Source organism: Uloborus diversus, chromosome 10 (genome assembly GCF_026930045.1).
Source record: "Uloborus diversus isolate 005 chromosome 10, Udiv.v.3.1, whole genome shotgun sequence".
Classification (NCBI taxonomy): domain Eukaryota; kingdom Metazoa; phylum Arthropoda; class Arachnida; order Araneae; family Uloboridae; genus Uloborus; species Uloborus diversus.
The window spans coordinates 37158316-37174524 of NC_072740.1; the positions used below are offsets into that span (position 1 = coordinate 37158316).

The 16209-nt window shown below is 30.6% G+C and overlaps 1 protein-coding gene across 1 annotated transcript in view; it reads right to left on the minus strand.

Annotated features, from left to right (window-relative positions):
• LOC129231373 (uncharacterized) overlaps nt 1-16209 on the minus strand; it is a gene marked incomplete in the record, with an annotated part of 298238 nt that overhangs the window by 147226 nt on the left and 134803 nt on the right.

Consider the following 16209-nt stretch of genomic DNA (forward strand, 5'->3'; position numbering starts at 1 on the left):
TTTCACGTAAAGAAGTTTAATTTTAATGATTTGTTTGCATTAGTAATTTTCAAAATTCCCAGTTACGTTAGAAAATTTTATTTAATATTTTCCTGACAATACACAAGCAAAAATTCATAACAAACTAACGTTATCCAGTTTTACTAATTTTATGACATATTAACGATCAAATGCCATTTCAAATTTCTATCACCGACATTTTTCATGATACAGAGCAGAGAATTTCGCGCAAATATTCGCTCTATGCACACGCCGTCTACTCTAATCAGGAACGCTTCACAACTAAATCATGTCCCTCCACAAAGTTAAATTGAGTCGCATGTCATTTAAATGAGGATTTCTCAGTGGAATGATTTATTCAACTGACATCTTTGAAATCCCCCCCCCCCCCCACATGTAAAATTCGTTTTAATTATGATACGGAATTCTTTGATCAAGTACATCAGAAACGCGTCTTTGATCGGGTATGGTTGTAGACCCGCACTAGGGGATTTTACTTAACCCATATTTTACCACATTATGAAAAACTTAATATTTTTTATAAAAATTACTATTACAGACTAGGGAGACCTCAGGAATACACATAAAATTTTAAACATTACCAAATATGTATTTGTTTCCATTTTACAAGCTGTCCTATATATAGGACAATGGTACAATCCACTACTGTATACTTGGTTTTTCAATCAAACATTCTGGTGCGTCTGAAATGGAAGAAAACACTCTACGCAAAGTCTTAAACAATATTTTTCATGAACTGCCATTGTTTTTCTTAATACAATGCTTCTGCTTATTGTGTTTTTTTTCAGTTCGAAGTTTTTACTAAAACGTTTTCAGTCTGCAGCTTCAAAAGGTTCTCCGGTATGGTTCAAGTCTTGTTTTGATGAACAGACAGTTGCTTTTCAGCAATGTTTAGAAGTACACACAAACCCATGTAAACAATAGTACCTTTTCTACAGGTTTCAATAAACATTAAGGCTTCTTCTGAAGCAAACAGCTTCGATATTTTCCAAGCAGCATCCAGTACTGCTACAAAGGCATTTCGAAATTATGGTTTGTCATTACCATTTTGTATTACATATGGATGCATAATATTTCCATATGATTTAAGTCCACACCATTTTTACACTAGTACGAAATATTTTTTTTTTTTTAGTTTCAATTTTCCATTATTCTGTGTTTTTTTTTTTTTTTGAAAAACTTTGTATTTTCAAAATTGCTGATGAGTGATACTTCTTTGCCATCATTTCAACGAACAGCTGTGATCTTGTGCTTCATGTGAAATTTCCTAGCGGATGTTTTAATCCCCTAATTTTCAAAATTTCAAGAGTTTGGATGGTTCTAAGGGACATTTTCTCATTCCAATTTCCCTTACTGTTCCCGTTTCAAATAGTTGTTTGTTTCTGAGGTGAACAAAAATATTATAAGACAAAAAAATGTATGTTTTGCGCCCTGCTGAAGTTTTGATAATGGACAGCAAATTATCAACAAATGTTTTATTTATTGTGTTACCTGAGTGTAATTCTTTCCATTTTTCATTTTTTTAGCTCTGTTATGAGAGTAAAAACAATTTTCGGAATCGGATATCTTTTTTTTTTTTTTTTTTTTTTTTTTTTTTTGCACCTTGATATAATATAAAATGGAAAGTCGTAACCACCAAAAGAGTTGACAATCGAGAGCTTACTACCAAACTTCATGGGCTTCCCATTTGTGTAAATTTTTCAAAATAAAGGGCAATTATTTCAACAATGGTTGAGTGCTCAGGAAACACACCAATTTTTTGAAAAGCTTCATTCAAAAAATCATACATTAGGCGAACTTTACAGTAGCTATCTAAATCAGTAGTAGAGTTATCATCAAATTGTAAAAACAGCTTGATAGGAGCATCTTCCCCATTTCAGTGGGTATTATATAATATCCGCTACATAACAATATGCCCAAAAAATGTTTCAATTTTGATGTTTACAAACAAAAATAATTTTTATTCTTAGCCCATGATTACTTATTACTTTCCTTTACTGCTTTCATCATATTTTCGACCACACTCTCAAAAAGTTTCACGAGTGTTTTCTTCAGTGTATGTCCAACAATATCTTCTGACTATTTTCATTTGAAAGTGATTCATAAAGTTATGCAAACTTCGGGTACACACTGAGGCTGTTTTTATTTTGATATATTCATTTCTTCATTAGTGTTGATTCCTTTTGAAATGTTTATTACTCAAGGAGTCTAGAAGTTTTTCGTCAAAATCAGCGTAACTATACAGAATGCTAGAATCATCATCAGTGACTATATCTGGATCAAAAGGCAATATTTTCAAGTCAAGGTCACTCTCATAGGTTCATACTCCTGTGACATTACATATTCTATAGCTAGTTAAGTTGTTAATAATTTCTTATTCAATATGCCACATGTACACTTTATTTAATTTATTTACTTCTGAGATCAGCGTTCATACTTTGAACAACAAATATTTTTACTCAATCCAGAAGGTAGCATCACAATGTATTAAGTGCGGATGATAACTTAGTCAACAAAAAACTTCCTACGACCCCCAAAAACCTGCTTTTTCAACTCTTGTTGTAAGAAAACTTCATAGTATTCAGTTTTGAAAGAGAGCAATCAAGTTTCCACTCCATTTTCCAACAGGTCAGCTACTTTTGTATGGAGCGCGCATAGCAGGGGATTTTACCATCGTCCTATTTACAGGACGACTAATTAAACCTTCATAAAACCTATTTAAATGCAGTTTTATCTTTGCAAATTTTATTCAGTATCAATGCATATGATTAGTAATGATAAAATTGAAAGAGGATTTTGGCATATTTTCTACACAATTATTCTAATTAATTATTAAATTATGCATTATAAAACTGCAAAAAATCGTCAAATTCAAAAATAAAATAAAAATAAAAATATTTATAATTGAACTCTAAAATTTTGTCTACAGTACTTATCAAATGTAGGGTTTATAAAAATACCAAATTAGAAACTAAAAATATGATAACCCTTGCTAAAATGCAATAAATATGATCTGTCCTATATACAGGACGATAGTACAATATGGGTTAAAGAGACTCCTTCCAGGAATTCAGATGGGAGTGTCTTTACATTTTCTGATTCACCATTGGTGCTCAAATTGAAATTACATATTGTGCTAATGAATTTAATTTTCGTTTTGAGATACTTTTGGAAGTCAATATTTGCGAAATGTGTACAGTTATGCCTTGAAGTTATTATTTTAAAGCAAATGTGCACTAAAGGTGTTTGGAAGGAAGTTTGAAGCACCCTCGTGCATTTCTGTAGATTTAGATTTCTTCTTAAAAGTTTGCTAGAAGTAAATACACGTTAAGTGTGCACATACCTACATTTAGTAAAATGCACACATTGTAATTTCAAGCATTATACGTTATCTTTATGGGTTTTTTAGTTTCATGAATAATTAGGTAATATTTTTTATTCATCAATAATTATTTTTTTAAAGAAAGTAAAACTCATTTTTTAATCATTTTTGTAACCCCTTATTTTTAGTTTCAATTATTTGAATTCAATTTTATTCAATTCATTATTTAGAAAATATTTAGTTTCAAAGTTGAAAAAAGAAGATTCACTTCTAACCTGGATGCGACGGCTTTTTCTGATTCATAGAGGTAACAGGGCATAGTATTTTATTGCCCCTTTTAGATAACTATTTATTTTTTTATTTATTATTATTATTGCTCAGATTTTCAAAGACAGGATATGGCATGTCAGATTTGTGTAAGGGGTAATATGGCTGCTGTTTAAGCGAAAGGAACGATTATGGTGTTCAACATATGAATGCCCGGGTCTTCTTCCCGAAGTTCTGAGAATTCATTAACTTCATGTGTAGATGGTGTTTGTTATAATTTTTTAAAAATAAATGAATAAAAAAAACAGTGGTTCTGAATTCCTTCTGCCGAGTGCGAATGCTTAGCACGGGTCAGTTAGTAATACATGTTTCAAAATATCTTCATTAAAAATCGCTTTCAATGGAAGTTTTGTATAGCTTATCCGAATAATTCCGTAAAATAATATACATATCAGGGTTGCCAACTGCTCCGCAGTTTGCGGAGTTGCTCCGCAAAAATAGTGAAACTCTGCAGCTCCGCAAATATGTTATGTTGCTCCGCATTTCCCAAATTGGACCAGGCTCATCAAATATTTTAATGAAATTAAATAACCTATTGTATTTTGCTTGTTTATTATGACAGACATGTAAAAAGGAAATTAACGATGCTTAAAATCAAAGCATGGCATAGTGTTTGACGCTATTTCATTAATCCAAAAAAAATTATTTTTATGCTAGTGTTTAAAATAATCATCAAACCTCAAAAAAAAAAAAAAAAAAAAAAAAGGTAAGAGGTTTACTTTTTTATGTTGATTTTTATACAAAATACCGAGATGTTCCGCAAAATTTCAAAATGCTCCTCAAAACCGCCACAGATGCTCCTCAAAAAGTTACTCCAAGGTTGGAAACCCTGCATATATTAAATAATATATTCAAAAATATGTAGTTTGTGTATGCGTAAACAGTTGAAGAATAAATAATACATAATTTATTGTTTAAGTAAGTAGGAGAGACCGGGGTTTGTTGTTACACGGGGTAAGTTGTTACATTCGAATTTAAAATTAATCGCCAGGAGAAACCGACTTTCCTTGCGGTAGATGATAGCACCCCCATTCCCTGACAATCACTGGAGTGCTTGCAGTCAGTAGCATGGAGAGTGCTCAAGAATAACGGTTTTTAGAGATCGGAAGTAATTTTTCTTTCCGCTTATTATTTTTCTTTTTCTGGCGAAGCCGTTGCAGATAACGAATTTATTTCTACCCCACGTGAAAGCCTACATTTTTAGGTAAGTGCTAACATATTTAAAAGTTTTCTACAAAGATATAATGCCAGTAATATGTGCCAATAACTAAAGTGGCGTCGCATGGGGCAAGTTGTTACAATTTTAATGGGGTTAGTTGTTACAAGTAACAACTTGCCCCATGAAAGTTTTATTTAATATTATGTTTTCTTTTTAAATGTGATATGGCGGGGAACTATAAAAACAAGACGGACAGGTGCAAAACACCTAAAGAAACATACCTGGATGTGGCTAAAGAAGTAATTGCAGGTAGTTCATTACGAAAGGCAGCCGATGAATTTCATGACACTAGAGAGATTCTGCAGTAAGATGAAAAATGCTAGTGGTGGTAAGTAGTATTTTTGATCTGTGTTGTTGCATGATTTAATTCATATACAGTACTGTAGTTGGATGACGATAGTAATAATAATAATAAAAATAATTCTAATCTCTTTCCTTCTATGATTAATTTGTTGTTAATATGTATGGTTGAATAAATAATAATAATAGTTAGAACAATGATAATAATAATAAATAATGTATTATTCGAATGTATAGGTCTTTCTCCAACGCTGCAGGCAGTGCAGAAGTGAAGGCGGTTTGCAAGCGGAAACCATAGGTCACCGCCACTTTAACAGATACACCAGTAAAAAATGTTTTGCATGCCGAAGCTGGGAAACAAAAATCTGTGAAAAAGAAATTGTGTCTAACAGAGATGAAATCAACAGACACAAAGGCAAAAAGAAAATGCAAAAAGGTGCGTCCAAACAGTGCATACTTCGGATGAAGATGATGAAGACTGGTTCTGCATTTAATTGTATTTAGTTGCTCTAAACCGTACTCAGAATCCAAAAAATCAACTAAACGGCTTCAATGTCCTAATTGTGACAAATGGGCACATGACCGATGTGCTAAGTTTGATAAACTATATGCTTGTGAAAATTGTAATTCGCGGACAATTATAATGATGATGATAGTTTATTAGAATAAGTCATTAATGAAGTAAATTTGTAAAGCCAAAAAGTTTTTGCTTTTTTAACGTGGTTAAGAATTTTTAAAATTTAACAGAATAAACCAGAAAATGTGTAAAATTCATTTCATTACTAAAATATATCTCACGTAACAACTAACCCCTTATACTGTAACAACATGCCCCGTGGTGGGGTAAGTTGTTACAATCTACATCTATTCAAAAAAGTTGAAATATTTTGGAGTAGTGGTCTAATCATTTTTAAAAAAAATATGTTATGAATGTTAAACAATCAAGATGCATTTCAAAGTTTCACGAGTGTAAATAATTAAAATAGTTTAGCGTAAAAAAAATATTGAAAAAAATTGTAACAACTAACCCCGGTCTCCGCTACTTTAAACAGCGCTTAATGTGTACGTAACAACCAAACTAATTCTTAAAATTTAAGCTATAGTTTATAACGCAGTTGACAAATAATAAGCCCATTAAAAAGTGGATAAATATTGCAACCTTTTTAAAAAAATTGTACCATTGTGAATTTGATGGAAGCTTTTGGCATTTCTTTTCCGCTTCGCTAAAACAACTATTTAATCAGAAAATATCTTGATTGTTTAAGGGGCTAAATAATGTAGAACAAGTTTCGCAACAACGTTTATTATCTACAATATTTACTTAATAGAGTCTTAAATGGAGCATCTCTCAAAAGATATGTTAGATTATTATATTATTCGATCTTTATTAGATGCTATATTTGTTTTAATTACAAATGTCATGATTATAGTAGACGATGAATTTAATAAATTGACTCGGCTGACTGTTTTCTTTCATCGCGTTGGAACAACGAAACTACCTTTAGATAAAAGTGTAATTCAAGTATACATTCCGGTAAACTATTGTAGCCTTTTGTACTGTAAGAAATCATTTTTCTTTCCTTCATTTACTGTTTCTTTGTAACCTCATTTATGAAGTAATCTAAACGATGTGTCTAGGAGAATGAAATGGAATTTCGAATGCCAACTTCAATTAGATTCTCGCACAGCTCTTAGTAAGAAGCTATTATTCATTAAGAATATGCCGTTTCGGGCGTGTATTTTGCTTTCACAACTAAAGTGTCGAGGGAATTTTAGAATTTATTATTTTATTCAAAACACTCGTGAGAAATATCTATTCGTTTATGATTTATGATACCTAATTGTTAATTTCTTTACTCGCGCAAAATTACAAGTGGAAATATCCGCTTCATAGTTTTCGAAATTAAAAGTGAAAATATGCAAAGAAAGCACTTAGAAATATTTGTTTTTTTTTTTTGTTTTTTTTTTGCGTATATTCATGAATGGATTTTTGAAAACTGTGGTATAAATGTCTATTTTATGATGATACGTGTTAACCTATGAACTAAATATAGCTATTTATTGGACTATGTATTAAAAAAAGCAAGATTTTCATTTTCTGAAATTTTTGTGCTAACTCTTAAGCAGTTATTTTAATTTGAAGTTTGTTTTTGTTGTTTTTCTTTGAGTTTTCTGCCTTAAAGGTTTCTTTTTTCGTAAATACCTAATGAGCCCATGTTGATGTTTTTTTTTTTCATTTTTTAGGAAGTGACTATTTCCTGGCTTTATTTCCCATCAAAACTCCCAGTAAAATATTTTCATGGCGCAATTAACTTTTATAAAACCCTCGCATGTTTAGAGAGGATTTGAGAAAAAAAGAAAATAGTGACACTGCAAATTAAGAAATAAACGTTTTTCAAGGTCGGAATATATATTACTCATTAGCAATTAAAGAGCCACGTCGGCCACGGACGACTGATACTGCATAAATAAAAATATACTGTAGGTATGAATAAATCATAAATACAAGTACATGCTTACTGCTAGCAAATTTTGTTAGTAAAATATTTAAAAAAAAATATGTTGAGTAAATATTTTGCCTCTTTTAATCTTTCTTTTAGCATTGCTAGCACATATTTGTGCACAAATAAAGATAGTTAACTGCGACAATTTAGCTTAATTTCTAATGAAAGACAAAATTCATGCCAATATGACTATCGACTGACACAAACAATCATCTTTTGATACAGTACTTTATCAGATAAGTTATAACTGAAGTAAAACGCTAAGAAAAAAAACCTCAACCATTAAAAATATGATATACATTAAATGAAAAAAAAATCAATATTAGAGCAATTTCCCCCCTTTGGTTCCTTAAAGCGTATTAAAAGCTTTAGCATTCACATTAGGGAAAAAAAAATTATAAAAAACGTTACAATTCATCGATAATGAATACATTAATCATTTTAAAAACTCGCAGTTATCTTAAACATCCTTATTTATTCAAGTGAAATCTATAGTATTTCATATCATGTAACAGACAAATTTATATTTCTATAAAAAACCAATCATTATACACTTACTTTATGTTAAACTCAAATATTTCGAATAATATAAATATTTAAAACCAATAAGAATATCAAGAAATATTAAAAAACCAATCATTGTCTCTAAATTGTATGCATCAGGAAATACGAATACATAAAATAAAAGCCAAACTTTTAACGTTACATTTAATACACAGCTTGTTAAATGACTTTAACATATGACTATTGCGATCTTTAATCGCATTATTTTGCTCAAGTCAGTATTAACGTTCGTGATGGGACTCAGAATCACTGAAGTATGGTGAAATGTCATCTTGATTTTTCTTTTCTTTCTTTCTTTTTTTTTTTTTTTTTTTGACGATTACTATAGCTGTACGATATGTAAGTCAAGTAGAGTAAGATTTTGCTAAGTTGATTGACGGTATTTTTATCTTTTATGGCTCTGATTTTTCTTTCTACACTACTTTTTTATATCTAGCTCGGAAAAAATATTCTTAAGTCACGCAAAGCTTTTGGGTTGACTCTGGAAAACTTTGAAGTATTCTCATTCGGAATTGAATTTGGAGGGATGTTCTCAAAGTAAAAAGTCATAAATATGCTTTTGTCATCATATGATAGAATGGTCATTTAATTTTTTTTTCTGGAAAGTAAAGTCAAATTCTTCCACCTTTCTTCGCGACTTTACTTATCACTTAAGTTAACGCATTACAAAGCTAACACTTTTGTATTTAAATAAATGCTTTGTTGCTTCAAAATAGTTTCAACTTATCATTTAAGAACAGGCACTTAAAATTTCAAAAATAAAAAATGAGCAGTTTTAAGTGATAGATAGATACATCTCTTGAGAAAATTTAGTATGGTTTGCGTATGGGTGACTGACAAAAATGCGTGTGCATAGACTAACTGCATTTAAAGAAACCAAGAAGTGAATTCGAAGCATAATTAAAGAAGCTAAATGCTTAAAATAAGAAAAAGAAATAACTCAAAAGCACTTTAAAAATAAAAGACAGGAAAGCAGATATAATTTAGATGCGGTGGCTAGCATCAAGGGGACCTCCATTTCGGGTTCGTATCTAGTTCATTGCATGGAGTTAGTTTATGAATGACAATACTTGGTCATTCCATATTAAACAACAAATGAACCGAGAAACACCATTTTTGGTTTTGAATCAACTTATTAAGTAACATTCTGTGCTCCGAATTAGGTTGCTTTTTTTCATCAAAAATGTTGATGCCTGTGCTACTTTTTGTGACTGCTGTGAAAATTCAGTTGTTTAAAGAGAGTAGTATTTGTAGTATCTGTAATAGTTATAAAAATAAATTAAGAATGTTCTAATATTCATAAAATATAAGGTCATTTGCAAATTCTGAAAAGAACATGGTTGCAAACATAGATTTTAGGGTTAAATATCATGACGTGAACAAAACTATATTTTTCACAGGTTGTCTGTCACTGTTACTTACAATCTAGGAGTTTGCACTTTACGAACATCGTTTAAAATGATTGTTAAACATTAAAAAAAAATGCTTTTGGTAGTATGGGAACTAACAATCACTACCGTTACTGTTAAAAATGAATGGAACAAAACAGTTATCTAATTTAAAATTAATGCATAAATACAATTTAAAATTTACTAATTAGTACAGACTCCTAGCTGAAATTATATTTTTTATATAACTCCATATAATACATTTTTTACTTTTTCGATTAAAGTTCAAATATTTGCTTAAAAATAGTAATAAGAGGAAGAAAGCTCTTTACAAAGTCTTTCTTCATTATTTTGTTGGTTTAAATAAGGTGTTAATTTTGTCCGAACTGACAACTAATTTCATGTTTAGAAGCACAAAATGGTACTTCTTACAGTCTATGAGGGACTACGATGATCATACTTATGTATTTCGAACTTAGTAAAAAAAAATGTCCAGAAGCATAAGTCACAAGCAAGCAAAAGATAAAACAAAGTAAATATCATTTTTTTTCGGAAGATATGATCCTTCACATTACATTAATGACTAAGGAGGTATCATACAATACTGCGGTGAAGATGGAACGCGTTATTTATGCAAATATGTTAATGGTATTTCTGTCTAAGAGCTACTAAGTCACTACGAAGCCATTTGATTCATTACCTCAAGGAAAAAGGAAAAAATATAAAGTTATGTATTTGTATATGTAGATATTTCTCTTTTCAGATAAGATTTTTGAATATGAAGGTTTTTTTTATTTGAAACTTTGATCTCATAAAAACTCTTCTAAAACCGAAAAACAAAACCAGATTTCTTTTTTATAACTGGCTCTGAGTTCATAGTTTTTGATATGAGTATGTTTATGTTGTTTCTTTAGGTCTTGACCAGAAACCAAGTAATATCTATTTAGACATCTCTAAGTATATATTTTGTATTGAAATAAGTTTTGAATGAAAAAAATAAATAAACATTAATTAAAAAATTTTCATTACGAATTATTAAAAAAAAAACCTGAACAATCATAAGAAATCCCAAAATCCACTTTTCTGAACTACACTATATTTTTGGAATGTCATGCACAATAACGTAACATGAAGCATTTTCATGAAATGAAAGTTATAGCTGATTTTCGAAATCTGTTTTGAATAAGTTTTAAACGGGCACTTCAACTGCGTCAGTAATGTGTACTCATATTAAAATTGAGCATTTTTTTTCTTATCCTTAACTGCTTTACGCATAAAAAAGAAAGAAAAAACCTTCTGAACACGAGTCATTAACTAATCAAATTAAAACGACTGGTTTCAAAAAATGTTTTTCAATTGAAAAAGTTAAGTTTTCAGTAGATAAGTTAACCAATCGTAACTTGATTTGTTCAGTTATTTGATAAGTATTCTATGCAATGTATTAAATATTGTAATACTTTTTCGAGTAAGATTCCATTGAGCAATGCATGGGCATGTGTTCGAGTTGGGGCACCAAAATATGTGCTTTAAATAAGGATACCAACTGATAGAGAAGTGGTTTAAAACATTTGTGAAAATGGAAGTTCTTCTGAAGTTAAGCTATTTTCTTCTAAAAACACAGAACTAATTTGTTTGAAAAGTAAATTTTGACTTCCATTCTAACTCCGTTATTAATTTCTAACTATTCAACTATATTCCGCTGTTATGAGTGATATATATAATTTAACAATTTCTTTACTGAGTTTAAGAGATCTTTTAACTTAAATTTAGAATAATCAATATTTGTCTTAATGAGGGTTAAATAAAACGCAAGACATGGTAATGAATGGGACCTATTTTGCTCCCTCAACGCATAGACGCGTCAAATGTAGTTTTTATTTTAGTTACATTTGTTGAAACGAAAGTATAGTGGTTAATTGATAATGTTTGGAGCATTAACTGAAGTAATTTAGCCTTAACGTCTTTCATTAGTTAAGCAAGAGACATTTTATAGCAATAACTAATATAATAATAGTAATTCTACTTATAATTTTGAGCTTTTGTACTAGCTGTACGAATATTTATAATTTTAATGGGAAATTAATCTTCGCAAATGTTAAAAACTAAATATTGATTATTGATTTACTACTAATGCCAGTTAAATAATCATACAAAGATGTTTTGTAGCTTTGTTTAAACCGTCCGAAGAATTAAGAGTTAAATTCGACATACAGCTGATTATAACTGAAAATGCACTGCTGTATATGGCATTCCGAATTTTTATGGCTGCCAAGTGAGCAAGAGTAAACCTGCCTCTTAAAAAGACTCCTAATAGGATAGATGAATTTCTTTAGGATTATTGTCATTAATGTTCATTACAGGGGAGTTTTAAATGTAACTGAATATATAATAAACTTATCCTGGGAATTTGAAAAAAAAAAAGAAAAAACTTATGATAAGGAGAAAAGTTTATAAAAATAGCAGAAAAAAATGTTATAATCACTGTTCCGTATCTGGTACTACTTCTAGAGTTTTTTAGAGTTTTTTTTTTTTTAGAATTTTTATTGCGTACGAATATTATTATTATTATTTTCTATTTTGATTGGCATATGTATACATTTACAGGTTAATTAATCAGTGTGTTACAATTTATTATTGGATAGATTATAGCTTTATTGAATAAGTATACTTACCAATGGAACTATTAACATATTTGGATTACATTGGTAAACATAGTTAAACTTGTATCTTAACATTTTTGTTTGCTGGGATCCGAATTTAAGTTTGGTAACCTGACTAAGTTAACAGAGCATCACAAGAGAGCTTTATTGTTCACAAGAAAACTTTAAACGATCAGCAAAAAAAAAAAAAAAAAAAACTCTGAAAGTATAACACTTCTTAAAATTAAATTAAACTTTTTAAATTAAAATATAAAAAAGACATTTATACAAAGAAAGTGTTGAAAAATCTCAATTCTTTAACTTTCTCGCATAAAATTATAAAGTTTTATTTCGGGTTTCTGGTATCCTGGTACTGTCCGTTCTCAAAAGCAAAGACTACCACTCAGGACGGATTCCATTTCAAAAATGGGCGATAGGTTGAGGATGGGAACTTACCGCTCGCACTTGCTGTCTTTGAACACATAATTTTGAACCTTTTACTTCCGGGTTTCCCTCCCTATTTTGATTGAATCACAGCAGACTTGACGCATGCGCAAATTGGCGCTAAGTCTCGGCTTAGGAAAACGAAAAGTACATTTAACACTTCTCTGTAATTCTCCTGAAAACACACGTTGTAAAAAATATGCCCTTAATTCGATAATCTCAAGTTTTTGAAATCACAGCAGGGAGATTTATGTTGCAATAAGTAAAAGCCTTAGTATAAATTAATATATAAAATTCGGCTAAGAAAATATACAATCAAAAGATTTAGTTTAAAATAAAATTGTAGCGTCCTAAACTTATCTCCCCCCCCCCGTCTCCTCCCCCGCGCTCCGAACGATATAAAACTTCAGACTGAAACGAATAAAATAACTAATCATGTGTTTCTAACTGTTTATGTCTGAAGTGTTTCCAGAATAAAATGTTAATTACACTGACAATTCCCACCAGGATATCTAACGGACGAGAATCCTGAAACAATGTATCCGGGCAGGCGAGAGGATGAGCTATAAACAGCTTTGAAATAGCTGCGGATGCGGAAGCCAGTCATCAGCTGTGATGACAGCCATTAAAATAGGAGTGAATTAATAGCCTTTTAATTACCGATATATATCCATCTATTTCAGCAATTGCGTCGTTTTCAGATATTGCAATCATTAAATTATTTGTCTGGAAAGAGTATTTTGTAGAGATTATTTTAAAAAGGTATATAAATGAAAGATAATAAGTGCCCTTAATTATGGTTATTCAGTACTTATTTTAGAAATAAGTTTCAACAAGAAACACTCATAATTTCCTAACGCTGAAAATACTTGCTTCAAAATATTTCATTAAACTAAACATTATATGCTGTTTTATGAAAAAGCACATGCCTTACAAAGTATTGGACGATCAGTATGAGGCAACGTCTTTTATGTATGAAGCGTATAAATCTGAAAAAAAAAATGTTTTTATCTACGAAATGCAGGGCATCTCACTATTTTTTAAGATATTAAAAAAGATGATTTTTTTTCGAGAATAATTGCATTACAGGTGACTTTAACTACAATCGTCGAACTGATAAAATCATTCAACAATTGATGTGGATCAGCGCAATTGAGAACGTATTAGTCCGTAAAACAGTGAAAAGACTATACGGAGCCAGAATTTTGCCAGATTTTTTTTTTTTTTTTTTTTTTGAAAGCAATAGAAAGAATACCTTTTTTTTTCTTTTTTGTTAATAAAACTTTCCACGTTTTGAAATAATTTAAATATTGCACGAAAAACTTACACTAAGTGTTTGCTCATTTTTAACATGCACAGTTTCTGCATTTCAGTCATACTTGTCTTCAGTAGGCGATAAACATTAGGTTTTAATCTTATTTTATCTCATATTGATTCACGCAAAGACTCGTTTGCGTATCCGTATGGGTAAGTACAAGACAATATTGATTTCATATTTAAAACAACGATAACTGCTTCTATCTGATAATTACAAAACAACCTCTGAGTTTTGGAGAAAGTTCATATATTTTTCACCAACTGGAGAACGTTTTTAGTTGGTGACTCCGATTTCTAGGTTCGACGAAAAGCTAATCAGAGAATAATAAGAATAAGCAATCTTTGTTTAAAAAAATTCAAACAAAGATTGAGATGCTTAAAAGAGATGCTACATAAAATGTTCTTTAAAATTCAACCTTTAAAAGGCAAAGCAGTTTTAAATTGTATTCGAGATCTGGTTGGTAGTGGATTTTGATATGAAAGACGCCTTGAATAACTTTGTATTTCTAGCTAACACTGACGAAAGGGACGCATGTCTTTTTAGTTTGGTGAGTAAATTGTTTTCAAATTATTGAGCAATCACGATTGCTTATTTCTTTCATTTGACTGTTTTTTACGTTCCTATCATTTTATTTTCCCACCGCCACCCTCCGCACCATCACCGTCGACCGGGTCCTCACGATGCTGCTCCTATAGCGAAAGCCGTCACTACGTTGCATCCATCCATGACCTACACACACGCGCATACATACACACAAACACATACACACACGTACACATACGCATTCATGCTTGTACACAGACATAAACATATATGCCTACGCACACATACACATACCCCTCCCCCCACACATTCATACACACAACTACCCACACACTTATGCCAGCACACAGACACAAACGCACATGCCTACACACACATACACATACCCCCTACACACACACATAACCCCACACACAAACACACACGCCTGCATACATACACTCGTGATTGAGAAAAATAGTTTGAATTTTGACATCTTGAATTCAAATTATATTCAATATGTCAAAATTCAAACTATTTTTTTTTTAATTTATTCTCTTCTCGGGAGATTGAATGAAAGAGGAAACAATTTCTCATGTCAAAGCAACAAGCGTATTATTTGCTAGAAGACGTTATTAGTACAGTTTGTACCATACTGCTAATGAGAAGAGATCTCCTACCGGTTTCCAGAGATACAACTCATCCACGCTTTCATCACATGTATTAATAAACCCCCCAAAATATATTCAACTATGTAACTGGTTTCCTAAAATGGAACTTCTTCACGTTTTCATCATAAGCACTAATAAAACACCAAAAAAGTTGCTCATGTATGTATCTGGTTTTCCTAATGTTAAATCTAAAGATATTTAACCATAGGTTGCAGACACGGGACATTTAACCAATGTCCAGATTTCTTACTTCAACATAATTTAACTGAATTACAGATCGAGAGACAGGACAAGATTAAACAAGAAATATATTTATTTAAAACAGGTTTATACATTGTTAAGGTTTACGCGCGAGTGTGAAGAAAAATGAAGCAAGTTTTGACCGCCACAACCCCGGCAGTTTTATACATTGGAAAAGAGACTGGTGCCATACAAAAAGTAAACATATTAGGAAAATAGAAAAATATTAATTTGCATAAACATTATTCAATAAACAACATTAATAATGCAACAGGAGCAAAGAAAATTGAGAATATTCTAGAATTTAAATTCTCTATTTTTCAGTTCCAACACCTAACATGTATTTTCTACACATCTTCTTCACAAGCACTAATAAAATCATAAAAATTCTGCTGATCTATCTAACTGCTTTCCTCTATGTAAATTACTAAAATGAATCTATGAAATTAACATCCTAAAACTTCTAATTATTTCTTTAAAAAAATTTTCAAACGTTTTAAGTATTTCAAACTTTGATTTAAAAAATATAGTAAAATACTTTCAATTGATTTCTGTTAAATTTATCTAAAATGTTGGTCGAGTAGTCGTTTTCCACCTTTTTTATTCATTTGAAACTATATCTATGTAGAAAAATATGATGTTTTTTTTTATTGTAAGAAAATGTAAATAAATAGATAATTTCTTCTCGCAAACTTTTTTTCGGGAAAACTGAATAAATTGTGCCTAACAA